The following is a 17613-nucleotide window of genomic DNA, read 5'->3' on the forward strand; positions in this document are numbered from 1 at the left end:
GCTGACTCAGATATGGTTCCCGTTTTAAATTTATCTCGGTTTGGGTGTAAATACATATTGAAATCCCCCATCATGAGCAAAGGCACGTGTGAGGAGAGAGTGAGTATTTTTTTCAGCACCTCATCGGAGAAGGTGGAGGGATATAAATGGCGGCTATATAAGGATTGGGGTGTTATGTGTAATAGAAAATATAGAGACAAAACGACCCTCTGAGTCTACCATGACTTTGATGCACATGAACGGGATGGCTCTGAACCAGAATACTAGCTCCTCTTGAGTGCGTGCTATAGACTGAATGATATTCAAATGACATCCATCACCTATGCAATAGATGTGTCTTTTCCTTCACCATATGTGTTCTTCCATTAAGCATATTATTGGTGGTTGGTAAGTACGCAACCACGAAAATATTGCACATCTCTTGGATGCGTCACCCAGTCCTCTAATATTGCACGCTATAAAAGGTATGTTTTTGGACAACAGATTCCTTTTAAGAGTGAATGTGGGGCAGTGCACATGATCGACCACCAATCTATTCACACAGGTCTTGTTCTCGGACCATGCGAGTCCCAGCGGTTGGACTACCTGTGACCAGGAATTTATTTCCTATACCATGGATAAAGGACAACTTTCAAATTTGAGAATACCAGTTAAAGGCTAGTGATTACCCATAGTGGTATCTTGCCGGTACGGTACGTCATAGCTTGCAGGATGTAAATGAAACACAGTGGAGGACTACAAGATTAAATGTGATAGAGAGAAAGGTGGCCAAATCAACAAAGTTGTTCCCTTTGAAAACACATAATCACTTCAGCAAGCTGACTCTGCCGAAATCAGGAGACATCGCTGTCAACAGAACAATAGCTGTACAGCTGACAGCTAACTAAGGCATATGGGCACCTGTTTGCATAAAGTCAGATTTTCCTCATAACAAGCAAGGAAATAGCTCATCGACAGTTTTATAATATAACTTGTAGTTCTAGTAGAAAACAGTATAGAAAATTAGAACTTTAAGATGAGCAAACTACATGTGTTGTGGATCTATTGTACAAAAAAAGATTCACAATTGTATTTTTTAAGCCTACTTATCACAATTTTAACAACTGTATCTCAAAATAACACCATTTTGATGGCAACCAGATATGCAGTGAAAAAAGAACTTACGAGATCTTCTATATTTGTAAAATCCAAAATACATTCTTATCTTCACATTCCATTTCACTCAAATACAGGGGAAAAAATGTTTTATTTCCCATCTTAAAGAACAAGAAGCAGCTGTCGCTGCAAAAATAAACATCAGAAAGACAAAAATAAACTTTTATGGGACAATAGGAGGAGAATGATCAGCCACATCAATTTCTCCCAGCAGCTGCTAGCACAAAACAACAGTTTACTGATTGTGGATCATGTGTCAGGGTTTTTATGCCGCTGATGTCTTACAGATTGCTGAACACTCCCATTTCCAGCTCAAACGATTCATAATAATAACACGCTGGACGCATGATGTGACGCCAAACACAAAAACACGCTTTATGGGCTTTACAACCATCAAATTGTGAGACTAAATGGCAACAAAAATGACAAGAATTGAAGAGTTTTTTCGGAGCGTGACAGATTTAGAGAATTCAATAACACAAGCCCATTTGTTTTATATCCATATGGGAAGATAAAATGAAGGTTGGCAGTACCAGCGTTATTAAACTTCCACCCCTGAAACAAGTGTTGCTACATGGCAAGCTGATTGATACTTAGATGTGGAGTGATGCATAACAAATTGTATTGTATTATGAGTAATGTCTTTACAATTTATTACTGGCTTCTACTGTACTTTTACGTTCACATATTTTTGGGGTCCGTTCCGACTCCATCAGGGTCCCCCTGTTTATGACTACAAAATCAGTGCTGCAGAATAAATTATCCATACCCGGAAAAACCTAAAGAACCTTAATATAACAGGAATTACACCTACATGTAAACTGACTGAGCCTCAGGCTACATTCACACATCTTTGTAACACATCCTAGCGCTGGCCGTATTTTTCTCAGACAGAGCACTATCCCACAGAGATTCATTGTGCCGTTAACGCATCAATTTTAAAAATGGGTCCGCGTCCCTGAGACTAGGAACATGTCCTATTATGATCAGATTTTGTGGATCAGCTAAAGTCTGTGGGGATCCGTGAGACATGGGTGGAACTAGGAAGGCAGACTTAGTCCCTTCGACTTCCACCCGCATTTCAGCCATTTTTAGCTGATTGTCAATAGATAACAAAAAAAGTTCAATCTACCTCCTTCAGAAGAAAAGTGATGCAACTAGGATGATACCTAAGAAAAGACAAACGTTCCTTTTCTCTCGGATGCTCACACTCACATTGTGTGAATGCAGCCTTAGGCCAGAGTGACTCATTTTTGCCCCTAAATAACATTGGAGATTTGTCACAATCGTGCAGAGACTTTTCCTATCCAATACATAGGCATTTCTGATGTGTGGAAATGAAATAGTGTTATATTTTTAGAGTAAAGGCCCCGTCACACATAGCGACGCTGCAGCGATACCGACAACGATCCGGATCGCTGCAGCGTCGTTGTTTGGTCGCTGGAGAGCTGTCACACAGACAGCTCTCCAGCGACCAACGATCCCGAGGTCCCCGGTAACCAGGGTAAACATCGGGTAACTAAGCGCAGGGCCGCGCTTAGTAACCCGATGTTTACCCTGGTTACCATCGTTAAAGTAAAAAAAAACAAGCGCTACATACTTACCTATCGCTGTCTGTCCTCGGCGCTCTGCTTCTCTGCACTCCTCCTGTACTGGCTGTGAGCACAGCGGCCGGAAAGCAGAGCGGTGACGTCACCGCTCTGCTTTCCGGCTGACCGGCGCTCACAGCCAGACCAGAGAAGCAGAGCGCCGGGGACAGACAGCGATAGGTAAGTATGTAGCGTTTGTTTTTTTACTTTTAGGATGGTAACCAGGGTAAACATCGGGTTACTAAGCGCGGCCCTGCGCTTAGTTACCCGATGTTTACCCTGGTTACCAGCAAAGACATCGCTGAATCGGCGTCACACACGCCGATTCAGCGATGTCAGCGGGACCTCAACGATCAAAAAATGGCCCAGGCCATTCCGACACGACCAGCGATCTCACAGCAGGGGCCTGATCGCTGCTACGTGTCACACATAGCGAGATCGCTACTGAGATCGCTGTTGCGTCACAAAACTTGTGACTCAGCAGCGAACTCGCTAGCGATCTCGCTATGTGTGACGGGGCCTTTAGCCTTGGTGTAGCACAGTTGAACAAAACAGACCCCCAAAGTTTTTGTAAATCACTTTGATTACCAATTTTACATTTGGTAGCAGCACATACCGTCCATGTGATACCTCCGAAGTATCCATTTCCGGCAGGGAAGATGTGGAGTGTACAGTCGTTTTACAGCCCTGCCTCCTGCACAGGCTATGGAAACCCAGTAGGCCGCGTTGACGACGTCCGATTTGTGCTGCCCCGAGAGTAAATCGTCAATAAAAGTGATTTAGAAAAATAGTTTTCATACAGGGTCCTGCACGCTTAATAATTTTTATGTAAGATTGACAGAATATCTTAAGACTGGATTGAGACATCCGTTGTGCTTGTCTGTGTGGTGTCTGTTTTTATATGGGCAACACACATCCCATAGAGTTCCATGTGAATCTGTGAAAAATGGAAGACATGCTTTTTACTTCCGTGTACCGTTCGCCTTACATCTGTTTTTAAATAATCCATTGCTAAGTGTAAAATCGATAAAATAGTTTTGACAGTTTAGTTGATACTCGAAAAAAAGATTCATTTTACATGGATATAAAAATAAACAAGGATATGTGAACGTTTTACAGAATGAGAAGGATTTACTTTTTTTTTTCCATAGAATTGGCGCCACTCTTGTCCCATGGCCTGTCCCTGGTGTTGCAGCTTTTACAATCACTGATGTAGATGTAACATACTTTGTTACGATACAATCCAGGTTTTACTCCTCAAAAGTTTAGTATTCATTTATTTTTGTGGGAAGATATTCTTGTGCTTCACTGCTTCATATAACATTCACTTAGCTGCGCACAAATTAATATTTTAATAACCTGATTAAAACTATACCGTACATACATTATTTGTACCGCTATAGACATTGAGTAGCTTATACCATTGTAAACTGGAGCATCTTCCCTTGAGAAGGGAGAATGGGAATTGTTTCTCGAAAATTCTCTTTGAAAAGTCCATAATGTTTTCATCCAGAAGAGCAGATCCGCCCTGGGACAGGCAAATATAGGGTTATGGAATTCCAAGGTGGTGGTGGGGCTATCTAAACATCAGACAGGTCAGCTTTACTCTCTAATGGTCAATGTTGATTTCGGAATGGATTAAGCAGAACTGGGTTGTATGTAAATAAGTGAACCGCGTTATATTCAGCTGGTTTTCCTGCCTGTCTGCAAGCAAGAAAATACATAGAGCTTGGCATCTTCATAGACTGACGTAATGTCAGACTCCATGTGTGCACAGGGAAAATCATGGCATTACTGTGATTACTAAAGAATCTCCTGTGATACTATCCACCAAACTATGGGGGACAAGTTTTAAAGGCAACATGTTCTTACATATGGAATGGTGTTACTGCTGCTTATGCACTTGTCCCTTCAGTAAAAAATTACACTTTTTTTTAATGATCTGATATGCCTTTCAAGAGAAATCTAATCTCGAAGCTAAATCCAAATCAGTCTAGAAGTTCACTGCATTGCCACAACCCTAATGTACTTTCTGCCTAATTTCAATATGTCTTCTACTGTAGATTTTTCATGAATGGTGCAACAGTTTTCTATATAAAGTATCACTTTTGCTAGTTCCAAAAATCTACACGGCCATTCTGCTACTTCCATGTATAAAAATGTGCTGACAGGTTATTTTTAAGTTTTGTACTGGTTTTGTTGCACAAAATAGAACACGTTTTGGTGAATGCCTGTTTTGTGCAAAATTAGCAAAACATTTTTAAAGGGAGTCTGTCACCCCCAAAATCGTATATGAGCTGCGGCCACCGGCATCAGGGGCTTATCTACAGCATTCTGTAATGCTGTAGATAAGCCCCCGATGTAACCTGAAAGATGAGAAATAAATGTTATATTATACTCACCCAGGGGCGGTCCCACTGAGGTCCGGTTCTATGGGCGTTGCGGTCCGGTCCAGTGCCTCCTATCTTCATACAATGACGTCCTCTTCTTGTTTTCAGTGTGTAGGCACCGGGCTTCTCTGACCTTTTCTGACACCTGCACACTGCAGTACTTTGCTCTGCCCTGAACAGGATAGTGAAGTACGCCATGTGCTGGAGCCGCGGCAAGAAGACAAGAAGAGGACGTCCTTGTATGAAGATAGGAGGCGCCGGACCACGACACCCATCGGACCCTGATCGCAGCGCGATCGCCCCTGGGTGAGTATAATCTAACTTGTTTTTCTTCTCTTTCAGGTTACATCCGGGGCTTATCTACAGTATTACAGAATGCTGTAGATAAGCCCCTGATGCCGGTGGCCGCAGCTCATATACGATTTTGGGGGTGACAGATTCCCTTTAATTTTTTTCAACACTCAGCACTATTTTTTTATAGCGGGAATCATAGAAAGAGAGGACGGTAATTAAAGCTCTGAAAGATTTACTGTAATTCCAAAAAATTGCCCCACATTGTTACTAGGTGTGCTCCTTTTCAATATTTTGGCTAATCATTCTCCAGCGGCCTTCTGCTTAAGACGTGCCAGTCTTAGTAGATATCACATATAGACTTTGAATGTCCCTTTCTTTTTGTTTAATTTTAGCTATTAAAAATTAGAGGAACTAATAGTCTAATGGTTGAACCTAATAACAATCTATGGCTCAAATGACTCTTTTCCGTACTGTTAAGCACCATATTAACATACAGGAAAACTTCTCCAGAAGACCATTGTTTTTAAAAGATCAGTCCTATTCTAGACCAGATTTTTCTGGCACGGATTTTCAGTCCCATTATTGTCTTTGCATATCAAATTTCGTCTTTGAGAAAACTAGGAAACCATTTTTTAATATTTTATTTACAATTTTAGTACCGTAATAGTCTCAAATGGATTTACTAGTATTTGGTATCCAAAATTACTGCCACCCACATTAATGCCTCTTTTAAAGTATGCACTACTTTTCCCAAAAAGGATGTCAAAGATTATAAAATAAAAATAACCTCAAAATATCAATACCACACAATAACTGGGTATGAAAAACCACAAGAAAGAGTATATTTACCAAAATACAATCATTTTATTAATATTATAATTATGCAAAATTACATCAATCCAGAGTAGCACTACCAAAAGCAGGTTACATGGGGATTTTGTGAACCAGAGTATAGCATTGTTTACAACTTAATTACACAAATGAAGCAAATGAATAGAATTATTATGTGCTGTATATGATGTGAGAGCACACTACATGCAAGAGAGTCACGATAGCCGCGTTCCTAGTTAGTCACATAAGGGGAGAAGGAACATGAATATTGATTAATCCTATTAGTAAAGTGCCACAGTGCATATTAGTGCAAGTTAAGGTACCGTCACACTAAGCGACGCTGCAGCGATACCGACAACGATCCGGATCGCTGCAGCGTCGCTGTTTGGTCGCTGGAGAGCTGTCACACAGACCTCTCTCCAGCGACCACGATGCCGGTAACCAGGGTAAACATCGGGTAACTAAGCGCAGGGCCGCGCTTAGTAACCCGATGTTTACCCTGGTTACCATCGTTAAAGTAAAAAAAACAAACGCTACATACTTACCTACCGCTCTCTGTTCTCGGCGCTCTGCTTCTCTGGTCTGGCTGTGAGCGCCGGGCAGCCGGAAAGCAGAGCGGTGACGTCACCGCTCTGCTTTCCGGCCGCTGTGCTCACAGCCAGACTAGAGAAGCAGAGCGCCGAGGACAGACAGCGGTAGGTAAGTATGTAACGGTTGTTTTTTTTACTTTAACGATGGTAACCAGGGTAAACATCGGGTTACTAAGCGCGGCCCTGCGCTTAGTTACCCGATGTTTACCCTGGTTACCAGTGAAGACATCGCTGAATCGGTGTCACACACGCCGATTCAGCGATGTCTACGGGGAGTCCAGCGACGAAATAAAGTTCTGGACTTTCTTCCCCGACCAGCGACAGCACAGCAGGGGCCTGATCGCTGCTGCCTGTCACACTGGACGATATCGCTAGCGAGGACGCTGCAACGTCACGGATCGCTAGCGATATCGTCTAGTGTGACGGTACCTTTAGTTAAACTAAGTATCCATAATTAAAGTGCAAGTGCCTGCACTATAACTTACATGGTATTCCACAAAAATTAAACCCAGGCCTGCCACCTCTACGCACGTTTCACCCGTCTTTGGGCTACTCTGGATTGATGTAATTTTGCATAATTATAATATTAATAAAATTATTGTAGTTTGGTAAATATACTCTTGACCCTTTTCTAGTGGTTTTTCATACCCAGCTAGGGCTCTTTTAAAGTATGCTGTAAAAAAGTCCCCAAACCCCCCTACAGATCTAAAAAAAAAACCCTTTCATTATACTCAGAGACAACATGGTCAGTTTCGATGGGCGTCTCTGGTCTTAATCTGGCGCCTCCTCTCTTCTTATGATCGCTGTCCTCCTTCTCTGCTTCATAGGATTAATACGTGCTACATCATCCACATAATGTCCCCATCACGCTCCTGCACAAGCGTTCTTCTCTCTGCCCTGCCGAGGTCAGAGCAAAGTACTGTAGTGCGCATGCGTTGGAAAAGGCCAAAGAGCCGAAAGTAAAGCCGGTGCATGCGCACTACAATACTTTGCTCTACACTCGGCAGGGCAGAGAGAAGAGCGCTTGCGCAGTAGCGCAACGGGAACATTATGTGGAAGACATAGGACGACGCATCATCAACATGACGCAGGGAAGGAGGAGAGCAATCGTAAGAAGAGAGGAGGCGTCTTGATCAGACGATCAAGACCAGAGATGCCCATCGGGCCAGACCCACCATCTGTAAGTATAATAAAAGCTCTTTTTTGGGGATCTGCAGAGTGGATTGGGGACTTTCTTCCAGCATTTTTAAAAGCTGGAAATGAGACCCAAATGGTGGCCGCCATACTTTATATGGGAAAAACCTGCTGACATGTTCCCTTTAAGAGGACAATAGCTGTAACTGATAAAAAAAAATGAACAAACTCACCTTAAAAGGTAACTATACTTTCAAGTAAATTTTCAGAATAAGCTGTCTTGCGTGTACATATGGAATAACACTATAACTGTCCATTATATGACTCCTATCCTGCATTATAACTAGGTTCCGCTCTGAAGGCTCTATCTTCTAAAGGGAACTTGTCACCTCAGAAAATGCTATTTACTTGCAGATATAGAGCTTATGTGCAAGTAAATAGCGTTACATTGCTACCTGGCCACCTTATTGAAAAGTGCAGCTACCAGGAAAAAAAACGAACTTTCTCCAGAGCCCCACCGGCTTTCAATGAAGACATAATCCCATATCTAATTTTTCAAGGTGAGAGGTTCTATAGCATGAAGGAAATTGTGCAGCAGTCCTGAGCTTTGTAGATGTGAATCATGCACTGGGGTGAGGTGGACTTGTTTGGAAGCTCAGCACAACCTTTCTGTGCCTCCCCGTGATTGTTTTCTCATTCTGCTGTTCTCTCCTACTACCCAATCCAGTCTCCATAATAGGTTGTGTAACCTGACACCTCAGTGTGTTGGCAATCAGTCTTGTCAGGGCAAGGAGTTTTTCAGCATGGATGAAGTTCAGGAAGCAGATGGAAGGGGAAGAAGTGGCTGATAAGTGGAGAGAAAAGTAGATGTCTCCAATAGAGAGAGTTTCTTATATTCGGTTCTACTATTTATTTATACAAAGTTTCTTGAATGTGCAGATCCCATTTATGCACCTTCTAAAGGATCTAACCAGCAGGAGTCTTATCCAAACTTCCAGATTTTGGGATCCTGACATGCTATGTGGTATCACACAACCCTTAACAGCAGCATTTGGTGTCAGAATGGTTGGTGTTGCATTTTATTGTGAGATGTTGTGTTTATGGCTAAAGCAGCTTTGTCTGCAACACGTTACAAGTTGGTTACAAGTTTCAGTTATGAAAGCAGATCTCCTTTAATTAAAGCTTGGCATTGCGAGATCTTGTGTTTTCACTGTAAAACAAGAGTTTTGAGATGTAGCTCAAAATGAGAACAACAAAAAATGGGACAACCCGGAAGTTCAGACCTGGCTCTCGCTCTGGTTAAAGGTGTTGTTTGGAGAAACAAATGATCACCTATCCTCAGGACTGCTGGGTCTAGACCTGATCAGCAGAATCTCACACTTTATCCTTGTTAGAGTAGAGCACCTGGGCGCAGGCTAAACACTTGCTCTATTAATTCCCTATAGGGTTGTCTAGCCCTAAGGTTGGCTTTTTTTGGCAGCCCCATAGAGAATATGCAGTCAGGAATGTGATCTGTCTCTTCATCAAAGACGGAAAAAAGTGCCTCATTGCGAATAAAATGTCCTTCATTAGGTGCAGGTACCAACTGTTGGATACCCAGTAATCAATATGGTAGCACCTACTCTGTGAACACGTGCTAATTTGTTTTCACTGAACAACCCCCTTAAGGCAACTTTTGTTGTTTTTTTTTAATCCGTTACATTTAAATACATATTTATTGTTTGGGATTTTTACACTTTATAATGTTATTGTAGTTTCAGGAGAACTTTGAGTGGAATGTCTATGCCTGCCTTTAGCTCCTCCCCTCTCCATAGAACTTTATGAGCACCAATTATTTCCTATCTTAGTGATGGGAATGTCTGTTCTCACTAAAGACAGGTTTTGCCTGTGTATTCTGAATGTTGAGAATAAAAAAATTGGTTCATAACGAGTAAGAAACTCCTTTCTCTATACTGCTTTTTGTGTGTGCTATAGATATATGACAAAATATTTAAATGACAAAATTCCACAGCCAGGAAAAAGGATTGTGAAGTGCACTACTGCTACTGAGCGGCAGAAGTATGTGCAGATTTCATTGAATGGCACTATTCTTTTTCCTTTAAAAAATGTCTGAAAGGGCAGTTAATGAACTTTGATGCTCAACCTGTGTGATCTTTTGCAGTGCAGTTACACCAGAAAGGGGCATAATTGTATTACTAAATAAGCCCCATTGTGTGATATTAGACAACTTTCACAGTGCACTGCGGGTGAGTCATAAAGCAAGTGGTTTTTGCCATCCAAGTAGTTAAGTTGTGAGTAGTGTAGTGGTAGATCTGAATTTTGACATATTCTTGAATCATGGTGGATTGTGTTCTACTGATGATTTGTAGCGGAAAGTAGGAAAGTGTCAAGATCTCTGACAGATGCAATATATGGAATAAAAGATTGAATATAGAAAGATGTGCTTTAGGCAATGAGCTTAGAAATATGGTGCAGTCTTGTTAAAAACGAAAAACTTTTTTTTGTCAAGTACTATTTAAATCAAACATGCCACATTGAACATATTGTACTTTTAGCATGGCACAGAGCATAAGTTGGTTTTATTGATTAAAACCCCTGCTAACTCCAGGTTTCGGAGTCCTGTAGGCGGTCCTGGTCAGTGACCGCCAGCCTTCCATGTTTGTGAGCCAATAGCTGTCACTCACTCTAGGATTGCTCACTTAACTAATAATCCCAGAGAGATCAGGTATTTAACCTCTCAAATTTTTCATATCTGGCATGTCACTTTATGTGGCAATTGTGATGTTGAGTCACTATTCACTGGTAAGCCGTGAGAAAGGGTAGTCAAGAGGTCCGAAGTCAGATACCAGGAGGGCTCTTAGTGTACAGGGGATAAGTTAAAGGCATGGTCAGGAAACAGTCCGTGGTCAAATGCCAAGAGGGTACATCAAAACCAGAGACAACAACAAACGGATAGTCAGACCCCAAGTCCAGGGTCAGATACCTCCAGCCAAAGAGTGTCAAAAGCAGAAAGGGTAATCTAATGAATAGTCACAACAAATGCAAGGTCATCAACAAGATCAGAATTCAGACACACAGCAATCACACACCTAACTAAAGCAAAGCTGCAACTGACAATCTGCTGCTCACAGCAAGCCAGCTAAATACCTAGCACTTCATCTGAGGATGAAAGACACATGGGAAATGGCCGCAGACTAGACCAAGTTGAGCAGCAGGGCTGTCAATCAAAATGGTGTCAGCCCAGCACACCCCAGGATCAGATTGGATGACTTGACTGGACTGTCACTCACACAACTGACAGTCCAACACACTCCAGATTCCATAGGGCGACTGAGCTGTCACTCAGTGTCCACAGGCCACACCACAATAACTCTGGCATGCTTCAACGTATCCCAAATGATTTTAAGATTTTTTTTGTGCCACATTGTTCTTTATCTGAATCTTAAATTTAGGTCAATATGTTTTGCGTTTATTTATAAAAATATTACAAATATATATATATATATATATATATATATATATATATATATATATATAAATTCCAACTTTGAATGATTCAGATAGCCATACCACACAAAGAGTTAATAAATAACATTTCCATCATGGCTACCTTAACTCACCACTATTCGTAAAAGGTTCTTTTAATTTGCCAGAATGTTAGGTTTAAAAATGTAGTAGCAGTTTTTCATTGTTTTCAAGGAAATTTACAAAACTTGTTTTTTTAGGGACCTTTTCAGTTTTGTAATGACTCCAAGGACACATATTTTGGAGAAAAAAAAGTAACTTTTTTAAAACAGCACCCCTCAACATATTCAGAAGGCAGTTTATTAACACTTCAGGTGCTTTTCAGCAATTGATGCAATGTTTCTTGACAGGAATTAAAGATTTTATTTTTTGTGACCTAAATTTTGATAACTTCTCAACAGGTTCCTATAGCCGTCAGACTAGGCCAGTATTTGGCCTTGAATTGTCATGGCAAACATCAGGACCACACAATTGTGATCTCCGCCTGCCACTGGGGATAAAGAGGAAGCTCCCACACTCTGTTAACCATCTAGATGCTGTAGTCACTATCGACAGCAGCATCTCGGGTGTTTAACAGCCATGGTCGGTGCCAACACTGATCACGGCTGATGCAGCAGGGTGTCAGCTATAGTGTACTGCAGACAGCTCCTTATATTGTCACCCATAGGGGAGTGCTATTCTGTTATACAGTGGGGCAAAAAAGTATTTAGTCAGTCAGCAATAGTGCAATTTACATCATAGGTAGACCTCAACTATGGGAGACAAACTGAGAAAAAAAAAAAACAGAAAATCACATTGTCTGTTTTTTTAACAATTTATTTGCATATTATGGTGGAAAATAAGTATTTGGTCAGAAACAAACAATCAAGATCTCTGGCTCTCACAGACCTGTAACTTCTTCTTTAAGAGTCTCCTCTTTCCTCCACTCATTACCTGTAGTAATGGCACCTGTTTAAACTTGTTATCAGTATAAAAAGACACCTGTGCACACCCTCAAACAGTCTGACTCCAAACTCCACTATGGTGAAGACCAAAGAGCTGTCAAAGGACACCAGAAACAAAATTGTAGCCCTGCACCAGGCTGGGAAGACTGAATCTGCAATAGCCAACCAGCTTGGAGTGAAGAAATCAACAGTGGGAGCAATAATTAGAAAATGGAAGACATACAAGACCACTGATAATTTCCCTCGATCTGGGGCTCCACGCAAAAGCCCACCCCGTGGGGTCAGAATGATCACAAGAACGGTGAGCAAAAATCCCAGAACCACGCGGGGGGACCTAGTGAATGAACTGCAGAGATCTGGGACCAATGTAACAAGGCCTACCATAAGTAACACACTACGCCACCATGGACTCAGATCCTGCAGTGCCAGACGTGTCCCACTGCTTAAGCCAGTACATGTCCGGGCCCGTCTGAAGTTTGCTAGAGAGCATTTGGATGATCCAGAGGAGTTTTGGGAGAATGTCCTATGGTCTGATGAAACCAAACTGGAACTGTTTGGTAGAAACACAACTTGTCGTGTTTGGAGGAAAAAGAATACTGAGTTGCATCCATCAAACACCATACCTACTGTAAAGCATGGTGGTGGAAACATGCTTTGGGGCTGTTTCTCTGCAAAGGGGCCAGGACGACTGATCCGGGTACATGAAAGAATGAATGGGGCCATGTATCGTGAGATTTTGAGTGCAAACCTCCTTCCATCAGCAAGGGCATTGAAGATGAAACGTGGCTGGGTCTTTCAACATGACAATGATCCAAAGCACACTGCCAGGGCAACGAAGGAGTGGCTTCGTAAGAAGCATTTCAAGGTCCTGGAGTGGCCTAGCCAGTCTCCAGATCTCAACCCTATAGAAAACCTTTGGAGGGAGTTGAAAGTCCGTGTTGCCAAGCGAAAAGCCAAAAACATCCCTGCTCTAGAGGAGATCTGCATGGAGGAATGGGCCAACATACCAACAACAGTGTGTGGCAACCTTGTGAAGACTTACAGAAAACGTTTGACCTCTGTCATTGCCAACAAAGGATATATTACAAAGTATTGAGATGAAATTTTGTTTCTGACCAAATACTTATTTTCCACCATAATATGCAAATAAAATGATAAAAAAAACAGACAATGTGATTTTCTGGATTTTTTTTTCTCAGTTTGTCTCCCATAGTTGAGGTCTACCTATGATGTAAATTACAGACGCCTCTCATCTTTTTAAGTGGTGGAACTTGCACTATTGCTGACTGACTAAATACTTTTTTGCCCCACTGTATCTCTGGTTAGTAAAAAGACATATTGGTGGTCACTAAGGGGTTAAATCAATGTCATTGAAATTATACTACACATATTTTCTCAGAAAACTACATATAAATTTATCCAGCAACTTTTGCTCTACAACGTGGACATTTAGGATTACATTTACTGTTGCGATTATCTGTAAACTTTACATGGTGTTCCTTTTATGGTTTAGCGATATGGAAACTTGGTCCAGAAGTAAATGAGAACATCAACATAGTGAGAAAAGTGAAAAAATAAATCAGTTTGTAACAAAATTACATTATATTCTATCAGTGACTTCTATTTGATAAAAAAGAAATGGGAAAGCATGTAGCCCAGACTCTGGATACAAAGTAGTGCTCCTTTTTTAGGTACCCCTTACATTTCTTTCTGAAAGAACATCTGGTCTTCAAAGGCATAACGATAAGAGCTTTCAAAGGTGGCGGTGGCAAAATGTGAAAAACGAACCAGTGGACCTTAAAGTCTACAACTCATTAGGAAGAAACCGTACTTTCATTTACAGTTTCTTATTTTCCAGTTTTAATCCCTTTAGGCTGTAGATAGACGTAGTCGCATCTCGACATGACGCACCTGTGATATAATATTCTTTTTCAAACTCCACAATACAAGATGCATTGCAAGTATGAAGAATTGGGGAAACAACTAAAAGTAACCACAATATAAACCGAACTACCGGTAAATAGCTGTCAGCTCAGATGTGGTATTCAAGAGAGTGTACATTCTCTACGAATCACAGAAGTAACTATAGGCTTTTAGCAGCCATATTGAACCATCGCATAATTCTTCCATATTTATTACATTATTACTAGCGTTAGTTTGAATCGATTTGCAGGACCCAGCTTATCAGGCACTACAGTGATCTGTGATCGCTGGACGGGAACCCTGGGAGACGCCTCCTTCCTGACAGCAGCCATGGCTCTTTTGATAGGACAGCATATACAGATGTTACATGTGCAGCATGCCACAACAATGGCATTGTGACAGTTTGGTAATCAAAAGGAGAGCCGTGGATACCAGTAGGTCTGAAATGGTTCTCAGGGTTCCTGCCCTGCAGCCATGCATTACTGATTTATCTGACCGGGTTCTACAACTTTTATTATTGTATAATATTTCCAGAAGCTTTCAGTTCATCAAGGGCAAAGTAAGTCGGAATTAATTTTGCCGGTAACTGTTTAGAGCATTTATTGCTTTTCGATTCCAGTGATTCTCTTCTTCGACCGGTCCTAACAGAGACATTCCACTCAGACGATTTAAAGTTTATTAACGTGTTTTATTTGCAACATTTCACCTAGTTGTTACGCACCTGTCCCAGATTCGTTCTTAGCTTTCCTCTGCCCAGTCCGCTAAGCTCTGCTGTTCGCCACCTCAGGCTTTGCAGATGGCCCTGCGTGAGGCCATGTGAGCACCAGCCTGAACCTATATAAGTCACTGAGACACACCTTTGTATCTTGGTATTGCATTAAGACTTTTCTGTGGCTGGACCTTGTCTTGCTACTCAGCTCCTGCGCTCCACCTGCCTGCCTGCGGGTTACCGCACTTAATTTGCCCGCTTGCGGTTTCCTGATGTCCTCTGCCTGACTGCGGTTTCCTCTTCTCCTCCTGCCTGCATTTTCCTGATGTTCTCTAGCCTGCCTCCAATTTCCTGCACTCTGCCTACCTGCGGTTTTCTGATGTCCTCCGCCTGACTCCGGTTTCCTGTACTCCACCTGTCTGCCTGCGGTTTCCTGATGTTCTCCGCCTCTTGCAGTTTCCTGCTCTCCGATTGCTTATTTGCAGTTTCCTGATGTCCTGTGTCTGCCTGCGGTCTCCCGCATTACAGCTACATGCCTGAGGTCTCCTGTTCCTTGGTTGTCCGTATGCCACGTGTTCCTTCTATCTGCTTTGCCAACGCCCGTTGTTCATGTGCCCACCTAGACCTTGGGCTTGGAGGATTACCTCACCTGGTGAGTCTAACACTAGTCGCTTAAAATTTATATCATAGCTATTGCACTCAGACGTGCTCAGGGTCCTTTAAAATGATGCCACTTGCGTTTACCTTTTGCTCCTTAGAGCGGTTATGCTTGGAAGAGCGAAACATCCTGAAAGGGAGTCCCATTGTTTTGAGATCCTTAGCCAAACAGTCACTTTAATTGCTACTGTTTGTTCCTAATTTGTCAATGATGGAAATTTGTGATTATGGTTAAAGGAAGGGATTGTATTTCATAAACCATAAATCACATATCCCCAAGATAAGTGATATCTTTTGGTGATGGGTCCTCCACTTTTCATGAAAATGGAGGTCCTAGGCATTCATGACAACTATATTTGTGCATGTATATTTATAAAACCTTCTTCACAGTGAATGTAGTGGCAGGGTATATGCTGAAATACCGCTCTATTTAACCTCCTTCTTGCAGGACCCTGGTAAGGAGTTTGCATTGTACTTTGGTCACACATGTACAACTTTGCAACTGTCATTATTTATAGGGCTTAAGAAAATAGCAACCTACCCCCTTCTCCTATTTTTATCAGTGAAGGGAAAAGGGAGGTCTTGGGAACCCAATTCTATTGGCCAGGGTCAAGGCTGTGGGTCCCTCAGGGATCAGAACTTTTTTGTCAGTGCTAACGATACATGATAAATCTCTTTTGAGACAAAACCATTTAAACACAGTCGCCAACTTTCATCATTGGTATATCGTGCAAAATCAAAGATGTTTGTCCACTAGTCTTCTACTTTAAAAGTTATTTTCAATAGGCCCAGGGTAAGGTTGAAATAACAAAACCCTATATTCATCTCTTGGATCAGCACTGCTACTACTAATTGATGCTCTCTGCTGGACGTTTATGCTTGAAGCCTGGCTGTGGAACTTGCAATACTTACCTCTCCCCCTTTCCTGAGCTGCGGTGTCTTCCACGTCATCTATCTCTGATGTTTCAGGTCAGAGGGCGCAATCACGTCACGTCGGTGAGCCCTCTGCCTGAACAGTCAGTGCTGAGGAGTCCGAGCCAGAGTAATAGCCAGCGAGGAGAGGTGAGTGTTTCATTGTTTTGTTTTGTTTGAAGCATTATATGGGGCCCATCATATCCTGGAGCCTCATATGGGGCCCATCATATACTGGATCATCATATGGGACCCATCATATACCGGAGCATCATATGGGGCCCATCGTATACTGTATGGAGCATTATATGGGGCTCATTATGTATGGAGCAATATATGGTGTCCATTATTGTGTATGGAGCATTATAAGGGGTCCATTATATTGTATGGAGCACTATATGGGTCTCATTATACTGTTTGGAGGATTATATGGGGCTCATTTTACTGTTTGGAGCATTATATGGGGCTCATTATACTGTATGAATCAATATATGATGTCCATTATTCTGTATGGAGCATTATAAGGGGTTCATTATATTGTATGGGGCACTCTATGGGGCTCATTATACTGTTTTGGGCATTATATGCGGCTCATTATTCTGTATGGAGCATTATATGGGGCTCATTATACTGTTTGGAGCATTGTTTGAAGGTCATTATACTGTATGGAGCATTATATGGGGTCATTATTCGGTATAAAGCAATATATGGGGCTCATTGTTCTGTATGCAGCATTATATTGGGCATATAATACTGTATGGAGGACTATACTGTGATGTTTCTGACTTATTGATATCACTCATGCAATGTTAGAAGTAATTGAAATCTTTGGCATTGTACTATACCTATATTTCTCTGCCGTATCTGTGCATCATGAATAAGTGGTATGTGTTAAAGGGGCCCACTAAGGCTTTTTCACACGGGGCCCATGAAAACCTGGAGCCGGCCATAGCCTTGCTC

The 17613-nt window shown here is 41.8% G+C and overlaps 1 protein-coding gene across 3 annotated transcripts in view; it reads left to right on the forward strand.

Annotated features, from left to right (window-relative positions):
* RARB (retinoic acid receptor beta) overlaps window positions 1-17613 on the forward strand; it is a 985731-nt gene that overhangs the window by 405152 nt on the left and 562966 nt on the right. The window lies entirely within an intron of this gene.

The sequence above is a fragment of the Ranitomeya imitator genome, chromosome 6 (assembly GCF_032444005.1).
Source record: "Ranitomeya imitator isolate aRanImi1 chromosome 6, aRanImi1.pri, whole genome shotgun sequence".
Taxonomy (NCBI): domain Eukaryota; kingdom Metazoa; phylum Chordata; class Amphibia; order Anura; family Dendrobatidae; genus Ranitomeya; species Ranitomeya imitator.